The sequence below is a fragment of the Psammomys obesus genome, unplaced genomic scaffold (genome assembly GCF_907164565.1).
Source record: "Psammomys obesus unplaced genomic scaffold, mPsaObe1.curated_primary_1811, whole genome shotgun sequence".
Taxonomy (NCBI): domain Eukaryota; kingdom Metazoa; phylum Chordata; class Mammalia; order Rodentia; family Muridae; genus Psammomys; species Psammomys obesus.
Window position 1 is genome coordinate 3,875,937 of NW_026592636.1, and position 20,887 is coordinate 3,896,823.

Here is a 20,887-nt window from a genome sequence, read left to right on the forward strand (position 1 = left end):
TTGTAGACCAGACTGGCCTCGAACTCATAAGAAATTGGCCTGCCTCCGCCTCCCAAGTGCTAGGATTAGAGGCGTGTGCCACCACGCCCAGCTGTAGCAAGATGCTTCTAATACAATTTATTCTAGGCCACTGAGGTCTACTAGAAAAATAATCTGACCACATCTACAATTTAAAAATTTCTACCTGGGGGGGGGGGGGGGAGCAGCCTTACCAGGCCACAGTAGAGGACAATGCAGCCACTTTTGATGAGAACTGATAGACTAAGATCAGAAAGAAGGAGAGGAGGACCTCCCCTATCAGTGGACTTGGGGAGTGGCATGCATGCAGAAAGGGGAGGGAGGGTGGGATTGGCAGGGGAGGAGGGAGGGGCTTATGGGGGGATACAAAATGAATAAAGTGTAATTAATAAAAAATAAATAAAAGATTTAAAAAAATGAAAAAAAAAATTTCTAGAACCCATAATTTTATATAGTGATATATATTATTTATACATACTTACATTTGTATTCTGAGACAGGGTTTCTTGTAGCACTGTCTAGCCTCGAATCCTCCTGCCCCATCTACCAAAATTTGGGGCTAGTGATTGATATACTAAACAGCAAAACTCTAATCTGTTCAAACAAACAGAACCAAAACTGACAAAACCAGTCACCTTGGAAGCAATTTAATGTAATGAATCTTCCAGGGCAGTATACTGAAATGATTTTCTATTTTCAATACAATAACTTAATCAAACCTCTACTTTCCAAGGTGTAACTTAGAAACTAACCTCAACTCCTACCAAGGAAATCATCATCACTAGACAAGAAGATTCTTCCTCACATTCCCTCTACTCATGCTGAGTTTTGCCCTCCAGGCTTCCTCAGTGTGTTCAGCTCTAGTATAGCTTGCAAAACCCAACCGAATCTTCTGTTCCACACTCCATCCCACCCTCACTCCCAACTGATTAGAATTAGTACATTTTTAGCTACTACAACCAACTTCCTACTGTTTGGTTTAATTCCTCAGAAAGAAGAGACCATGTCAAAGTCCTATTTTCCAAATTCACAGATATCTTACACAATTACTTCCAAAGTAATTCTGGCCTCTTTCTCTTTTAATTATTTGTTTATTCGTTTGTTTTTTGGAAGTAGGGTTTCTCTACATAGCCCTGGCTGTGACTGTCCTACAACTTTGTATTATAGACCAGGCTGGCCTTGAACTCAGATCCACCTGCCTCTTCCTCCTGAGTGCTGGGATTAAAAGCATTCACCGCCATGCCCAGCTTCACTAGACTCCTCTTGATGCTCCACTAATTAAATAAAAATTCTGACAGATCAGCTCCATAAATTAATTAATTAATAAATGTTTCACTATTATACAGCATCTTTGACCTCCCTCCTTCCTTCTAGAATTTAAGATAAACTAAATGACAGTAAATTTCTTTGAATTCTCATATATTTACTGGAGGGTTCAAGTAAATGTGTAGCTGGGAGATGAAGTTGGTAGAGTGCCTGTTTAACATGCACAAAGCTTTGGATTTTATCCCCAACACTGTAGAAACCAGGCATGTGGTACATTTCTGTAATCCCTAATCAGAGTTAGAAGCCAGAGGCTCAGAATACATGAGAATTTGTAACAAAAGCAAATGTGTACACACGTACGTGTACACACGTACATACACACACACACATACACACACACACACACACACGTAACTAATTGAAGCTGTGTTTCTTCTGGGTTTTTTTTCATATTTTTTTTCCTTTATTTAGTATAAGGGATGCCATTACATAATAGATTATTGAATTCTGCTATTCTTTGGTTACTAAATATGTAAAATACAGATTGTAAGACCTAGTAATTACAGTATTTATAAAATTATCTTCTAGTCCTACTATGATGTAGAAAGTCTCTGGCTCTGTGTGTGTGTGCATATATAAAAAGGCAATGAGAGACAGGGAAGAATATACAAACTGACAGAATGGCTAAGGATTAGAGAAACTAACCTCTTTAGCCCCCTATATTATACACAACACATATTTATATGTATAGTTAAACCTAACACTCTTACAAACGACTAGGGTTCAGTTCCCAACACCCACATTAAGCACTTTAAAATCATCTACCGTTAGGAGATCTAATGTTAGCCATTAGGGCACACATGGACACATATACATACACAAACATATAAACTTAAAAAATAGATAGCACCCAAGGAATGACACCCAAGGGTGACCTCTGACATGTCCAACACACACACACAGAATTTTAAAGTTTATGCTCACATAAATGTGGCCTGAGAAGAATTATACTAGTCAAACTGTACAGCACTGCTAAAGAAATTCAGAAAGGAATATTCATTTGATTCATTAGAAACAAGTATTTTTAACTTCTATTGTTAAAAAAAAGTACAAGGTGGGTGGCACACACCTTTAATCCCACCTCTTCAGGCAGAAGCAGGTGGCTCTCTTTAAGTTCAGGGCCAGCCTGGTCTTGTCTATACAGTTCAAGGTGAGCCAGGGCTCTCTCTAACAGAGATAACCTGTCTCAAAAACTCAAACAAGTTGAGAAGTGTTATCTGTTTATGAATCGACCAGCCACAGTAAAGGAAGTAAAAATGAAAACTGTGAAAAGCCTTGACTGGTTCATTAGACATATTGAATACAGCATCTCAAACCTGTAAAAATTTTTAGAAAAAATTTTAAGCATATCTAGTGTGTAACCATGTACTTATCTCATACTAGGTTGCTAGGGATAACTTTGAGCTGACTCTGTAGGAACTTGTGATCTCTCCTGTTACCACCTCTTGAGTGTCTGGGGATTACAGGCTTGTAATACCATGCCCAGATCCATAGTTAAAAGGAGAGAAATAGAGAAAAATATTTGTATTGAGTAGTGACCTAGCAAAAACTAACTGAACCAATTATGTAAAAGGTCAGATCTGTATAATATGAACAAAAACCAGAGAATCCACCCCACCACCCCCGCACACAGTATATTAGTTACTCTCCTATTGCTGTGATAAAACACCATGGCCAAGGTAACTTATAGAAGAGTTTATTTGGGCTTATTGGTTCCAGAGGGATAAGACCCCATCCTGACAGGGAATTGTGGCAGCAAGTGACAAATGTAGCAGTAATAGCTAAGAGCTCACTTATCAAATGGCACCAGAAGCAGAAGAACTGAAGTGACATTTTAAATCTTAAAGGCTAACCCTAGTGACATATCTCTAGTAAGGCCATACCTCCTAAACCTAATCAGAGCCACCACTAAGGAACAAGAATTCAAAACCCCAGATTATAGGGGACATTCAAAACACCACACTCAGCTACATTACCACTAAAACATCCAAGGGAGGTTTTTGTTCTAAGAACCTGTATAGCAGTGTTTCTCAACCTGTGGGTCATGATTCCTTTGAGAGATGGAACAGCCCCTTCACAGGGGTCACCTAAGACCATCAGAAAAGATATTTACATAAGGCTTTATAACAGCAGCAAAATTAGTTATGAAGTAACAACAAAAATAAATTTCTGGTTGGGGTCAGCACAATATGAACTGTGTTAAAGGGTCGCAGCATTAGGAAGACTGAGAAGCACTGCTGTATGACTTCTCTAGATTCCTAGGGAAAGCTCTCATTTGATCCCTGTAAATTTCATTCCTCCTACAGTAAGGTAAGAGAGCTGGTTCACTGTTTCTTGAAAACTAATAAAAGATCTAATCTTAACCTGACTTTTCCCAGGATGGGCAAAAATTTAAAAATACAAAAATAAAAATCACCTCAAGCCAGCAGAAAACAAAGGCTTGACTCTATTCCCCTACACTAAATTACTAACAATAGTGTTTGTTTTCAAGTTGACTATATGCTCTGGATTTTATAAGATTTTTTTAAATAAGCTGTTACAACTAATTTTTCTGGTTACTTATATCCACTTCATGGTTAAAAGGACTGACTGTTCTTTCTAAGGAATCACGTTTGATTACCAGCACCCACAAACAGCTCACAAACATCTGTAAATCCAGTCCCAGAGAATCTGATGCCCTTTTCTGGCCTCTGCAGGCAATCCACCCACACACATAAATAAATACATATGCAGGCAATCCACCCACACCATAAATAAATTTCTAAAATAAGAAAAAGGTTAATCTGGGTGTTGAAAGGTGACTCACACCTTTAATCCCCACAATGGGAAGGCAGAGGCAGGCACCTCTCTCAACTTGGAGGACAACCTGGAATTCCAAGCCAGGGAAAGTTACATAGTGAGACACTATCTCAAAAGGAAAGATCATCTCCCCCTTCCTAAAAGAGAACAAACCAGAGGCTGACTAAGTAGCCTTGACTGGTATAGACCTGACAGTACCAGAGATCTGCCAGTATGCATCACCATGACCAGCTCTTTTTCCATCTCTCAGAAAAGATTCATTCTGTAGCCCAGGCTGACCTGGAACTAACTCTATGTAGTACAGGATGGCAACAGCCCCACACCACCCTCCCACTCTAGTCTCAGCCTCTCAAGTGCTAGAATTATAGGTATGAGCCACCATGCCCAAAATAGTACTTTTCTTTTCGGAAGGATAGATACAAATATAAAAGTACAATGGAGTATACATATGAAAAATTATGAAACTCACTGCACTGCACACTTAAGTTAAAAAAAGTCAACACTAAAAAAAAAAAAAAAGTCAACACTTTTTTTTTAAGATTTATTTATTTTATGTATATGAGTGTTCTGTCTGTATTTACATCTGCCAGAAGAGGGAACCAGATCACATTATAGATGGTTGTGAGCTACCATGTGGTCATGGGGAATTGAATTCATGACCTTTGGAAGAGCAGACAGTGCTTTTAACCGCTGAACCATCTTTCCAGCCCAAGTCAATACTTCTAAGATACTTTCTGGGGTCCTGGAGAGACAGCTCAGTGGTTATGAGCACTAGCTGTTCTTTCAGAGGTCCTGAGTTCAATTCCCAGCAACCACATGGTGGTTCACAACCATCTATAAGGTGATCTGATGCCCTCTTCTGGCATGCAGGTGTATATGTAGATAGAGCATTCATATACATAAAAATATTTTTTTAAAAAAAGATACTTTTGGAGTCTGGCAAGATGTCTCATTGTGTAAAAAGACTTGCTGTGCAATCATAATAACCACAGCTCAACCCTAGAACCCATCACTGGGGAAAAAAAAAAAAAACAAAACGAATTCAAAACAGTTGTTCTCTGGTGTGAACACACAGCATGACATGCATGCTCCTATACTCACAAACACAAAGTTATACACACACTCATTCATACACACTTCTGCCAGGGTTAAGCAGATATAGCCTGGCATGCAAGACATCCCCTAAAACTGCGTAAAAGAAGGCATGATGGTTCATGCCTGTAATTCCAAACACTTAAGATTAGCTATTCCTGGTCATCCTTGGATACATGACAAACTCAACATCAATTTGAATTACATGTGACTATCTAAAAGATGAAACAACAAAACAAAAACTACCACAAATGGAACATCATTCTACTACACAGAAATTCTAAAGTTAAATACATTACAGGGCCTAAGTATACAATACCAAAAGTATCTATCACAAGGAGGCAGGGACAAAAGGACACAACTAAAAAGAATATGCAACTGTTTGTTTGTTTGTTTAACATATGCTCTGTAACCAGGCATGGTTACCACTCTGATTAGTAAAACTCATAGTTCTTGTCCTCAAAATCTAGAAAAAGCAAGTAGAAAGACAATAGTAATATTGTTTTTCATCTGCAATATAAAACCCAAATGTTAAAAAAAAAAAAAAGAGGAAACTTTATCTAGAAAGAATGAAGATGTTAAAACTCTCAAGAAGCTACTGTAAAAGCAAAGGCACAGTGAAGGGAAACAAATATGGTCAATTAAGAAGGAATTGCAGATGTAAAGATCCAAAAGTAAGAATGGGTGAAGAGCTTTAGGAAAAAGTAGCCGAGTACAGTCTCATTTTCAGTTAGTGGGAAAGAGAAAGGAATAATATGCTATAATAGAGAAATTCAACCTCAAGTAAAAAGACCTAATTACTCATCTCTGCCATTCAATAACTTCAGGGCAAGTTAATATACTTCTCTAAGCCATCTTCTAATGAGCAAAATGGGGTATTTTCATGTTTCCTCTCAAAAAAAGAGCTGTACAATTAAAAAAAAAATGTTTTTTTCTTGAGATAAGGTTTCCCTATGTAGTGCTGGCTATCTTGGAGCTCAGTCTGTGGACAAGGCTGGCCCTGAGATATGCCTGCCTCTGCCTCCTGAGTGCTGAGCTTAAAGGCATGTGCCACCGTCACCTGCCTAAGATTGAAATTTTCAAAGCACAAACCATAAAAAGAAAACGTGATTTTAAAATTCTGTTTACCATAGCCAGAAATGATGGCACACACATATAATCACAGCACCCAGCGGCCTAAATAAAGCAGATCACCAGGAGATCGTACTACATAGGACCACACAGCAATACTAAGATGCTATCTCAAAATTAAAAAATAAAATGAACCACCATAAATACGTAGTCAACAAAATCCAAAAGATTAAATATTATCTGACAGGTGATTAGGTAATCTGCCGGTTAAGAAAAACTGAGGCATTTATCAACCACACACCCCTGACACCTGATTTGAACCAACCAATCCCTGTTAAAGAGGCAATTGGAGGAATTTGAGCAAGGAAATAAATAAACTATTCTGTTTTTCAGTGTTACTAGAAATAGAAAAGATGAAGCCCGGTAGATTGTGATAGCACAGGCCTTTAATGCCAGCCCTCTAGGAGGCGGAGGCAGCCTGGTCTACAGAGTGAGTTCCAGGAGCTAAGGCTACACAGAAAAACGTGTCTTGAAAAACAAAAAAAAAAAAGAAAGAAAAATAAATAGAACGTTTTTAAAAATTATTTTATTTTTTATGAATGAGTGTTTCATTTACATGTATTTCTGTATACCATGCTGTGTGCCTGGTACCTTCAGAGGCCAAAAGGTGGCTCTAGATGTCCTGTAACTACTTACTGATGTTTGGGAACCACCATGTGGTTATGGAAGAAGAACCCAGGTTTTCTGGAAGAAAAGCCAGGGCTCTTAACTGCTGAGGCCTCCCTACAGCCCTACAGAATTATACTTTTTTTTTTCCTTCCCCAAGATAGGGTTTCTTGGTAGCCCTGACCGTCCTGAAACTCACTCTGTAGACCAGGCTGGCCTCAAACTCACAAAGATCTGCCTGCCTTTATCTCCCCAGTGATGGGATTAAAGGCCTATGCCACTACATGAGCTGTATTATGCTTTTTTAAATGAAGCAAAGAAGGGTTTATTTGGAAGAGCTTAACAAAAACAAGCACAGAAATTAACAGAAACTGCTGAGCACAGATGTAGGAATCTCAGTATAGTTACTTGACTATGTTAGTACTTATCCCCCCACACAGTTTTGTTTGTTTGTTTAAAATCCAAAAAGGAAGAGATGTCTCAATGGCTAAACGCTTGCTTCCTGTGTAATTGTGAGGACCAGTTTGGATTGCAGCACTGATCTAATAGACTGGATATCCCATGGTGCATTCAAGCAGGGGTTGAAAGGAAGGCACAGGAGCAAGGCACGGTGGCACACACCTCTAATCCCAGGCAGAGGCAGGCAGATCACCATGAATTCAAGACCAGCCTGGTCTACAAAGCTAGTCCAGGACAACCAGGGCTACACAGAGAACACCTGTCTCGAAAAACCAAAAGAAAGGTAGACACAGGACAGGACTGAGATTTTGCTGGTTGCTAGTTTAGCCTAGGAAATGCAAACCTCAAGTTAAGAGAGATACTGCTTCTGGCCTCCATAATCACTATACATGTGCACAGACAAAAGCCCATCCCCATGCATGCACACAGATAAAGAAATCTGGACAGAAATCCACTGAGTCATAAGAAGGCTTCTAAGGTGAGAACAATCCCAGCATTTGGGAATTGGGGGTTATAAGATTTAAGATAAAGTCTCACTAGTTAAGCCCTAGCTGGCCTACCACTATTATAACCACTATTATGGCTTTAAATTCCCAATCCTTCTTTAGCTACTTGGCTCCTCATGCCCAGATTACAATGCCAAATCTTGATTGAGTGGTAGTTACATGGGTTATTTAGTTTTTGATTATTTACTGAACTATATGAAGTCTCATGTCCTTTTCTCTATGTATAAAATATTTCCCGTAAAATAAATTTCAGGAGCTGAATAGAGAGTATTTCACACCAGTGCTTATAATATAAAGTCCTTCAGCAAACAGCCCCACCAAAGCTGAAAGAGAACTGGAAAAAACAAAACAAAACAAAACAAAACAAAACAAAAAAAAACAGATGTAGATAAACATATGCAAAACATTCAGTGTTACCTATGAAATAAAAGTACCTAAAACTGATTTCAAAATAACTGAAATGAAAAACAAAGATGAAAGAAGTTTTTCATGAGCTGATAATGGAATATACTTTTTGAGTATGTTAGAAATTCTCCACAGGTTTTCAGAATATTCATAACTTTAGTAGTACACTTATAGGAGTGACAGGGATATAAGGTGAAACAAACACATGGTAAGCTCACTGTCACTGAAGTTTATTTTCTTTTCATTTTTCCAGACAGCTTCTCACTATGTATCCCCAGACTGGCCTAGAATGTTACACTTTCTACCTAGGCCAACTAGATACTAGAATTAATAACATGTGTGTGACACCATGCCCACTTACATTTTGTTTTTGTCTTTGAAAGTGAATATAACCTACCGTTTAGTAAAGAAATAAGCTCTAGGAAACAGTAGTATAGGGCTGGAGAGATGGCTCAGAGGTTAAGAGCACTGGCTGCTCTTCCAGAGGTCCTGAGTTCAATTCCCAGCACCCACATGGTGGCTCACAACCACCTATGATATCTGGTGTCCTCTTCTAGCATGCAGGTTTCCTTGCAGACAGAACATTGTATACATAATAAATAAATCTTAAAAAAAAAAAAAAAAGGAAACAGTAGTATATCTTTTAGAAGATTTCTTCACGTGTTTATAATATGAAAATTTACTATAAACTGTAAATGATAGTATATAAAATTTACCTCTTGTATGTACACAAGCTCTCCTGTATGTACAGAAAACAAATGAAAGGAAATGGGCTAAAATAGTAATGATGACTGAGTTTTCGATTTATTTCTTTTAGCTTTCATATAATGTGGAGTGGTGGCACACACTTAGAATCCAGCTTTCTGGAGGCTGAGATGAAAAGAATCTAAGATTCCAAGCTGGTCTACATAGAAGTTTTGGAACAGCCACGGCTACACAACAACAATTCCAGGCCAGCCTGAGCTAACCATTAAGACCCTGTCCCAAGGGCTGGAGAGATGGCTCAGAGGTTAAGAGCACTGGTGCTCTTCTAGAGGTCCTAAGTTCAATTCCCAGCAACCACATGGTGGATCACAATCATCTATAATGAGATCTGACATCCTCTTCTGGTGTGCAGGGCACATGCAGACAGAACATTGTATACATTCTAAATAAATAAATCTAAAAAAGTTAAAAGGCCCTGTCCCCAAAATCAAAACAACAAGTATTTATACAACCAGTGTATCTAACTTTCACTACTGGGGGTGCAAGAAATGAGAACTTTTTAATCTTCTTCATACCCAGCACTCTGGAAGAAGAGACCAGGGGATCTCTATGAGTTCAGAGTCAGTCTAGTCTACACAGGGAGTTTCAGGCCAATCAAAGCTACATAGTACAACCTTGTCTTGCAAAAATAGGTAGGTAGGTACAGAAAGAGAGAGAGAGAAACAGAGAGAGAGACAGAGACAAAGAGAGACAGAGAGAAAGGCAGGCAGTTAGAGAGACACTCAGCATGGGGGGAAAGTACAGTTATACCCAAGGGAATATTGACTTAAATTTCATTGAAGGACTTTCTATTTTCTGTGTACTGAAAAACAGTCTTTCTACCCCAGTATGCTGACACAAATCTTTAATCCCAGCACTTGGAAGACAGTGGGAGGTGGATCTCTGTGAGTTCAGGGCTAGCCTGGTCAACAAAACTAGTTCAAGACAGCCAGGGCTGTTACAAAGAAAAGCCCTGTCTCAAAAAACAAAAAGAAAAATAGTCTTTCTAAAGGTGCTGGCGTTTGCTGCTCCTGCAGAAAACCTAGGTTTGATTGCCAGCATACAAATGGTGGCTCACAACCATCTGTAATTTAAGGAGACCTGATGACCTCTTCTGATCCCCATGGTACATGCATACATGACATGCAAGCAAAAAAATAATAATAATAAAAAAAATTTTCTTAGAGCCTTTTTTTTTCTTTTTTAAGGTTATGTACACTGGTGTTTGTCTCTGTGAGGGTGTCAGATCCCCTGAACTGGAATTACAGACAGTTGTGAGCTGCCATGTGGGGGCCAGGAATTGAAACCGGGTCCTCTGGAAGAGCAGTCAGTGCTTTTAACTGAGCCCTCTGTCTAGTCCTTCTAAAGTCTTTCTTTGAGCCAGTAAGATGGCCCATTAGTTAAAGGCTGTTAAACCTAATAAACTGAGTTCAACCCTAAGATTGACAAGCTAGCAAGCTGTCTTCGAGCCTCCAAAAGTGCAGTGTGATACACATGAACCTCCATACACACATAATACAATTAAGGAGAAAAGATTCTCCTTCGTGCTAATAAAAAAAAAAAGTCTACTTAATACCACATTAAGTCAGTCTGGGTGTGACAGTACCACCTATAATCATAGCATTCGTGATAGAGACAGGAGGATCAGGAATTCTAGGCTTCTAGGCCAGCCTTGGCTACATGAGATCCTGGTCTCAAAAATAAAAAGACTTAAAAGGACTGGAGATAATTCAGTGTTTAAGAGCACTGCACTGCCTGCTCTTCCAGAGGACCCAGGTTCAATTCCTAGCACTTACATGGTAGCAACTCCAGTCTAGGGGATCCAGCACCCTCACACTGACACACATGCAAACAAAACACCAATGCACATAAAATTAAAAGTAAATCACAGCCATATGTGGTGGCACATGCTTTAATCCCAGCATTCAGGAGTCAGAGGCAGGCAGATCTCTGTGAGTTCAAGGTCAGCCTGGTCTACAAAATGAGTCCAGGACAGCCAGGGCTCTTGCAAACGAAAAATGAAAATCAATCAACAATCAATCAATCATAATAAAGTTTGGGGAAAAAAAAGAATTTTGAAAAATCAATTCTATGATAATAGCAGTTAATATATCTTTAGAATTTAGCAACATTAAAAAAGGATGCATTACTAGAATGTTGTAAGATTTATATTCCTATGAGGACCAAACTGACCTAACATGGTCTAATGGAAGTCAGGTCATGAGGCTTGGTGGTACCAGGCACCTTTTTACCTGTTGAACCTTCGAAATGGCTCTTGTTTTGGTGTTTGTTTTTTTCCTTTTTCTCTCCTCAGAGTCCCCACATATTCATATGGCCTAGATAGGCCTCGATTCTTATCCTTTGGCCTCTACCTCCTCCTAGGTACTAGGACTATAAGCATTATACCCACTTATTTTCAAAATGTGGTCCTGACTATATTATCTGGGAAATAAATAGGAATAGAATGCTCACATCTTGTGTCAGATGTAATCAGAAATTCTGGGAATGGGGACCCAGAAATCTGGCCTAGGATGCTTCCAGACAGTTCTGGTTTTTCCTAATTTAAATAAGTTATTTCTCCTAAATATTTACTTTTATGGAATCTATGTGGCTATTCTAATAATACATTCATAAAGCCTCTACGTCTGTGATATCCTGAGTCAAACTGGAACTTCCAAGGGATCACAGCAGTAATGAATCAAGGAACTCCCACTCTGGCTCACAACTGACTGTTAACTTGAGTACCCTCTTCTGGCCTCCACAAGCATATGCAGGTAAAACACCATATACATTTTAATTTTTAAAAATTGGAATTTAGGCAGGCTGCTGGGCAGTGGTGGCACACATTTTTAATCCCAACACTTTGGAGGCAGAGGCAGATAGCTTTGAGTTCAAAAATAGCCTGGTCATGAGACGGAGTTCTAGGACAGCCAGGGCTACACAGAGAAACTCTGCAAAACAAAAGAAAATGGTTAGGCAGGCATGGTGGCTCATGCCTATAATCTCAGCACCAAAGAGGCTGAGACATGAAGTCTACCATGAGTTTTAAGCCAACCTGAGCTATTTAAAGAGCTCTTGTCTTACTTAAAATTTATAAAAGAAAAAAGAAGGCAAGTAGGCCTGGTGGTGCTACATGCCTTTAATCCCACAACTACTGGGAACTGAAGAGAAGGCAACAGTTAACTGAAAGTACTGTTCTGGCAGATGATCCCCGAGTTCAACCAGCACCCAGGTTGAGCAGCTCACAAGCACCACTAACTTCAGTGCCACGGGGATTTGACACCTCTGGTCCCATCTGGGTTCCTAAACTCACATGCACATATATGTAATTACAACTAACAAAATTCTCTGACATGCCAGGGTCTGGTTTGAGATAGGGTCTTTCTATGTAGTTGGCTGTCCTGGAACTCTATGTAGACTAAGCTGACCTCAAACTCTAAGATCTTCTGCCTCTGCCTTCCCAGTGCTGAGACTAAAGGCATGTGCTTGGCTTAAAATGACAATTATTGTAAATATACCAAGCATCATATGACAATGAATTTATGTTCTTTTGTATCTGTTAAGAAAAATAAATAAAAATAAGGGGGCTAGAGAAAAGGCTGAGCTTTTAAGATTACTTGTTGTTATTACAGAGGACCCAGTTCAGTTCCCAGAATTCATTGGGGTTGAGAAGGCCCTCAATCCCAAATTCCAGGGGATCCAGTGCTCTCTTCTGGCCTCTGAAGGCACCAGGCACTTACATATAGGCAATCACATAAAATAAAATAAAAATAAAATCTTTTTTAAAAAGCTAATAATCAGTGGCCTGGTGCGGCTACTTAGATGACAGGCAGATCTCTGTGAGTTCGAGGCCAGCCTGGTTTACAAAGCTCAAGTCCAGGAGAGCCAAGGTTACACAGAGAAACCCTGTCTCGAAAAACAAGCAAACCAAAAGCTAATAAATAAAATGAAAGTTTTGATTAAGTCTAAGCATAAGAAGTATTCTATACTATAAAAACTTAACAGAAGATTTGACAGACCCCCTCCAAAATAAAAAAAATAAATAAAAAATAAAACTTTCATAATGTTGAAGAGATAGCTTGCTTAGGAGTTAAGTGTGCAGAGAGCAGAGGAAGAAGCCTGGAGTGAATGTGTATAGTTAACATGGCATTGCCATGTCAAGGACCCAATGCCTTAGACCCATGGGAAAGCTCCTCCCCAACCCCCAGGAAGTTTCAAAGAGATGGCAAAGCCTTCCTCTGATGAAGGCAGAAAGCTTGTAGAATGTAAAAAAAAATGCAGCTCCCTCCTCCAGTGTTTATAGTCTGAGACTACTCACCTATATACATCTGCTACCAAGACTAGGTAACTTGCCTTGTAAGTGCTAAGGATTATTGCAAAGTTGGTGGCACTCCATCACAGCCCACCTGACTGCATGTTTTCGTACGTGTCTGTCCTTTCTTTATTTTCTAGTAGTCCCAGACAGGGTTCCAGGACCCAAGGCATGCTGGTATTGATGTTCGCAAGTGTTGGCTGCTCCTTCAGCAGACCTGAGTTCAGTTCCTAGGGCCCATGTCAAGCAGCTCATACGTGCCTTTAATATACTGCCAGGAGATATATTCTCTTCTGGCCTCTGAAAGCACATGCTCCTATGTATAAATATACAAATAAATAATATTAAAATTAATTTTAAAAATAAAGCCAGGCTCAGGCAGTGGTGGCCCACGCCTTTAATCCCAGCGCTTGGAAGGCAGAGGCAGGTGGATCTTTGTACTTAAGGACAGTCTGGTCTACAAACTAAGTTCCAGGACAGTCACAGCTATACAGAGAAACCTTGGCTCAAAATAAATAAATAAAGTTTTTAGTTAAAAATAAAATACTTTCCAGAGAAACAGCTGAGTAAGCACAAAAGATAATCCCGTAGCAGTCCATATACAAATTTAAGTAGTCTTTGTAGAAATAGGAGAATCCTTACACGTAAGAGAAGTGTTTCCATATTAAATTACTGTTAAGGCTGATATTGTTTTCTCTCCTTTAAAGTTCAAAAGAAAAGATCTTGGTAGACTAGCATTCAGTTCTGCAAGACCAAAAGACTGCCAAATTAATGTCCTTAGGATGCCTTGTACTTTAGTCATGCCTGCTGCTATACAGGGAAACCATTTTCTAGTATCAAGGAACCTGGGGAACCAAACTAATTACGGCAGTATGCTGGAGAAGACAGTAACAGAGCAAAAGTAACTTGATGATCTCAAGGAATATGAACAGTCTGACTTTCTCTAAAAGTTAGGGCAAAAGACAGGACAAATTATCATTCCTTAGCATTCTCCTTGCCTTTGACTCTTTCCTGACCACCACTTTCTTGCTAATTATAGCATCACCACCAGCACTTTACCACAGAAAAGATTAAGTGTACTACATTCTAGTTTGTCCCTATGTATTCAGTTAACCAGCCAGTGACACGAGAGTTTCATTAGTATAAATGGTACCATGCTATGTACAGGCCATGGAAAAGAGTCATTCTTGCCTGCAGAAGCACACTACACAAACAAAACTGGGCTTTCTATCTTGTATTCAGTTAGGTATCATGAGGCACAGGAAAAATGTAAATTTAAGAGGTTTCCTTCAACACACATTGACTGTATTTAAAGAATGAAGACTAGGCTGGGCAGTGGTGGTGCATACCTTTTTAATTCCAGCACTCAGGAGGCAGAGGCAGGCAGATCTGAGTTCAAGGCAGGCTGGTCTACACAGTGAGTTCCAGGACAGTCAGGGCTGTACAGAGAAATCCCATCTAGGAGGGAAAAAAGGGGGTGTGTGGAGAAGAACGAAGACTATGACAGGAATCAGAAAACAGTGTTATATAGAAGCTAAAAACCTAAGTAAGTAATTTGGTTTGGCTGGAACACAGGATAAGAGTTAAATAAAAACAATATTGTGATAACTGAGGCATAAACACCAGGGTAATAAGTCTGTCCCTACAAGGTTAAAAACTTTAAAACGTTATACTATTTCCAACAATTGATAGCTTCTTCCAATGTCATTTTGTTTTGTAGTGCTGGGACTTGAGCCCAGGGCCTAACCCATGACGAGAAAATGACTGAATACTGTACTACAACTCCAATCCGATTAAGTTTACTTTCACTATTCAACAGGTGAAAAAAAAATAAAGTCCACCTAGGTTAATTAGGGTTGGGGCTATAGCTCAGTTGATATTTAGTGCTTGCGTATCATGTTTGATTACCAGTACCACATAAATCAAACATTTACAAATAGTGATACACACCTGTAATCCCAGTACTTAGGAGGTCAAGGCAGGAGGATCAAAAGTTCAAGGTCTGAGAATGGAGAGATGGCTCAGTTTGTGGACATAGTTCAATCCCCCACACCCTCAAATATGTGTTAAGACCAAAGTTTGGATCCACACCACCCACATAAAACTGGGTGGGGACATGGTGGACATGGTAACCCACTTTAATTTCAGATGAAATCCCCAGAACAAGCTCTCTAGTTAGACTAGCTCAATCAGGAGGAAAACTGCCTCAATAAGGAAAGTAAAGAGCAAATGAAGGCCTCCACACCCATGTGCACACGTCCAACCCCACAACCCATGTATCCCAAAATTTAAACAAGCATCCACAAATAACAACAAAAAGCTGGGGGTGGCAGTGGCAGCAGAGAAGACACCTATAATACCAGTGTTGGGAGAGAAGAAACAGATTCTTGAGGTTTGCTAGCTACAGGCCTAGATTAATTGCTGGGCTTCAAGTTCATTAGGATTGCCATCAAACCAGACAATCTGAATTTGTAATTCCCAGAACCCATGAAGTAGAAGGAAAGTAGGGCTCTCCCAAGTTGCCCTATGACTTCCATATATGCACCATGGAACAATTGTGCGCACACACATACAACAATAAATAAAATGGAATAAAAAAAGGAACTCGTGACTGCTCCTCTGCTCAACCCCCAAATGTGTTCTTCCTTAAGTAGTGTGCCCTATCTTAATGAATGCACCACATTATACACCATACAGGAAAACCTGGGAGTCACATCCACACCTCCTTTACATTCACTCTCAAAAAAAATCTAATGAATGAAAAGTCGACAGTTCTTTCTGTAAATATTTTTAAAATTATCCCCTCTAATTTTCTTGTAGGATCTCAATAATCCCATTCCAGCATACTCCTTGAACCACCAGTATCCTAACTGGTCAAAATCCATTCAGGCACTCTCCCTGAACTTGTCTAAGTAGAGTGATTCCAATCTTCTCTGCAATTCAGTCACAGATATTGTAATCCAAACATACTTCTATTCTATTGAATCCCTGTCTTCCCACTGCATTTGTAATATTTGACCACTCCTACTTCTCTGAAAATATTTTAACTCCTTTGCTTATACCTCTATAATTATACTGACCCTTTCAGTAGTTTTTGTTTTGTTGTTTGTGTTGTTTTGTTTTTCAAGACAGGGTTTTTCTCTGTAGACCTTGCTGTTCTGGAGCTTGCTCTGTAGACCAAGCTGGGAAGATTCAGGTCAGCCTCTGCCTCTACAGTCCTGAGACTAAAGGCATAGGACCACCACTGCCTGGCCTTTTACTTGAGAGGGCTCTCAATAATGTCAAATCCTTTCCAACTTTGGGATTTTTGTGTATATTAATCCCGCCTCCATTTTGTCTAGTTACCTCTTTCTCACCTCATCCCTCAGGGCTCAGCTTTAAACACTCTTAGCAAAAGTCTTCTGATGCCTCAGTCCCACTACTAAGTGTAGACTAGATTAGGTCACTATTACACACTGATTGCATGCTATATTTCTTTGCTGCCCTTTGCATAACCATAATAATCCTGACTACTACAAGCATTTATTTGACTCACCAAATTGGAGACAACACAAACAGACCATGTCTATTCTTCACATTATTCAATGGAATACAGTCTGATACATAGTTAAATATTACTGATACTTTATCATTCCTATTTAAGACTTTGCATTAGCTAGTCCCACAAGAATAGCTTCAGATCTCAATATTAAATGCCATCTTCTCAAAAAATCTTTCACTGACTACCCAACCTAAAAAAGTGACCCCTGACTCTGGAAACATCTCATAACCCTCATAATTTCCTCAAAGTATTCAGCACTATCTGACATCACAATATTTGAAAGTTTAAGTGTCTGACTCAGCATAAGCACTCCACAGATATTTAATTGGGCAGGCATGGTGGCAAAACAAACCAACAAACAAACATAAATTTAATTCAACTAATGCCCTAAATGAGAAAGAGATCTTGGTAAATACCTGAAATTCATTCATCATATAAAAATGTAACAAACAAAAAAACATAAAAAAAGTACCACCAACATAGCTGAACAGTTCAGTAGAGCTTATCATACACTCTAGAACCAGACTCTCAACTTTGATCCCTAGCTCTGTCCAATCCTGGCTGGATAACCCACAACAAATTACTTAAGGCACTATGCCTGTTTCCAGATCTGTAAAACGGGAATCATAGCACCCACCTAAGCCAGCTGGTGGTGGTGCATGCCTTTAGTACCAGAGCTTAGGAGAGGGGAAGCGGGCAGATATCTGAGTTAAGGCCAGCATGGTTTACAGAGCAAGTCTCAAGACAACCAGGGCAAAAAGACTACCTTAAAGGCTGCTGAAAAATCGCAAATAGTTTTGCATCACTTAAAGACAGAGATACACTCAGATAGGCACCCTGAATTTCACTATCCTGCAAACATCATAAAACACACTTATACAACCTACAGGCACAACCTACTATGTGACTAAGGAGATGATGGTACACAATGCACATAGTCTGTCTGTGCTCAATGTTATATGACACATCACCGTAATCATTAACTGTACTGGATGGGAATAATAACAAAGATGTCTCTACATGGTCAGTGTAGAGACATTCTGTTTTCAAGTGTTAGTGAACCACGGCTGGCTAAATTAGAAACTCAAAGGGCCAACTACACATTCAATTAATATGTGCTATTATCCAGTAACAATGAGCCTTTTTCCCCATCACAGTGTGATACTACCTTTATCTTACTTATCTATAACTCTTTAAAGAAAAAAGAGAGAATCACTATTTCTTTTTTTTTTTTCTTTTGTTTTTTGAGACAGGGTTTCTCTGTGCACCCTTGGCTGTCTTGGACTTGCTTTGTAGACCAGGCTGGCCTCGAACTCAGAGAGATCAGCAAGCCTCTACCTCCCTGAGTGCTGGGAATTACAGACGTGACCCAACTCACGTGTGGCTTATATTTTTGGTTTTTCTTTTTTTTTATTTTAAAGATTTATTTATTATGTATACAATGTTCTGCCTGCATATATACCTGCAGGTCAGAAGAGGGCATCAGATTTCATTATAGATGGTTGGGAGGCACCATGTGGTTGTTGGGAATTGAACTCAGGACCTATGGAAGAGCAGCCAGTGCTCTTAAACGCTGAGCCATCTCTCCAGCCCTTTTTGTTGTTCTTGTTTTCAAGACAGAGTTTTCTCTGTGTAGCCCTGGTTGTCCTCACTCTGTAGACCAGTCTGCCCTCAAACTCAGAGATCCACCTGCCTCTGCCTCCTGAGTGCTAAGAGTAAATGTGTGTGCCACCACTGTCCGACTATATTTTCATTTTTTTAACATTTATTTGATTTTTTTGGTTCTGTGTATGTTTATATGTATATATGTAGCATGGGCTGACAAGAGCCCATGGAAATCTAAAGAAGGCATTAGAAATCCCTGGAACCAGAGTTACAAGCAGTTGGGGGTGGGGGGCAGAAGGGTTCTAGGAACTGAACATTCATATGAGTCTTAAAGCCAACTTAAAAATACAGTAACTTGGGCTGGAGAGATGGCTCAGAGGTTAAGAGCACTGCTTGCTCTTCCAGAGGTCCTGAGTTCAATTCCCAGCAACCACATGGTGGCTCACAATCATCTATAATAAGATCTAGTGTCTTCTTCTGGCATGCAAGTGTATATGCAGATAGAACATTGTATACATATTAAGTAAATAAAAAAAATATATATATATATATAAAAAATATATATAGTAACTTAGGCCGGGTGTGGTGGTGTATGCCTTTTATCCCAGCAGTCAGAGAGCCGATGCAGGTGGATCTCTGTGAGTTTGAAGCCAGCCTAGTCTCCAAGGGGAATCCCAGAACAGCCAGGGCTATTACACACACACACACACACACACACACACACACACACACACAACCTGTCTCAAAAACTATGTATTTCTTATATATTTTATTTATATATAAATATAACTCAAATAAAATTTATATATTTATGTATTACATTATAAATAAGTGTATATAAATATGAAATATATATATTATATATACATAATATACGGTATATTACTAAAAACCCAGGGATAGAGCCTGTAATCCCAGTATTCAAGACGAAGAAAGGAGAAGGATCACTACAAACTTGAGGCCAGCCTTATCTACATGAGAAACACTATTTTTTTTAATGTCAAATGTTAAAAATAGTATTTTTTAATTTTAAAAAGTTATGCTGGGGCTAGAGAGATGGCTCAAGAGGTTAAAAGCACTCACTGCTTGCTCTTCCGGAGGTCCTGAGTTCAATTCCTAGCAACCACATGGTGGCTCACAACCATCTATAATGAGATCTGGTGCCCTCTTCTGCAATCAGGTGTACATGCAGACAGAACATTGTGTACATAATAAAATAAATCTAAGAAAAAAGTTATGCTGGGCAGTGGTAGTACATGCCTTTACTCACAGCACTGAGGAGGCAGAGGTAGGTGGATCTCTGAGTTCTAGGCCAGCCTGGTCTACGAATGTAAGCTCTAGAACAGCCTAAGGGTATAATAAGAAAACCTGTCTCAAAAAAAAAAAAAAAAAAAAAAAAAAAAAGGGGGGGGGGGCAGGGGCTGAAGAGATGGCTCAGTGGCTAAGAGCACTATCTGTTCTTCTAGAGGTCCTGAGTTCAATTCCCAGCGACCACATGATAGCTCACAACCATCTTATGTGATCTGATGCCATCTTCTGGCATACAAGTATACATGCAGACAGAGTACTCATATACTTAAAAATGAATAAAAATTTTTTAAGTTATGTTACATGCTAGGCAGTGGTGGTGCATGCCTTTAATCTCCACTCTCAGGAGGCAGGCGGATAGATTCCAGTTCCAGGCCAGTCTGGTCTATAAGATAGCCAGGGCAGAAACCATGTCTCAAAAACAAAACAAAAACAGAAACAGGGGAAAAAAAAAAAAAAGGTAGAAGTTTGGAAAGATGCAATGTGAAAGCTGACATCTGAATGCTGTCATGAATATATGTAAGCCCAAGACTCAGGGAGGCACAATGAGGCAGATTCTGGGGACTTACTGGCAGTCAATCTAGCTAAAATCTAGAGTCCCAGGTTCAGGAAAAGACCTCCAAAAAAATTTAAAAAAATATAGTGAGGACAGTAGAAGACAACATTTAAATGTCAATATAGGCACACACAAAATAGACAAGGTGAACTAATCAAGAAAGATACTGTTGACTTCTGGCCTCCACATGCAATCATATACATATGTACACAAGCACAAATGTACAGAAAAAAGTTCTTTATGGAAGGCATTTATAATTAAGATAGATATTTTGTTTGTTTCAAATATGTATTTATTTATACATGAGCACTCTTTGCATGTATGATTGTATGACAGTAGAGAGCATCAGATCTCATTACAGATGGTTGTGAGCCACCATGTAGTTGCTGGAAATTAAACTCAAGACAGTGCTCTTAACTACTGAGCCATCTCTCTAGTCCCTGTTTGTTTTTTGAGACAGGGTTTCCTGGCTGTCCTGG

General features: G+C 39.3%; 1 protein-coding gene across 4 annotated transcripts in view; it reads right to left on the reverse strand.

The window, feature by feature from the left end:
• The window catches only part of Kdm2a (lysine demethylase 2A), an 85,413-nt gene that overhangs the window by 58,667 nt on the left and 5,859 nt on the right, over positions 1 to 20,887 (reverse strand). The gene's annotated exons all lie outside the window — the stretch shown is intronic.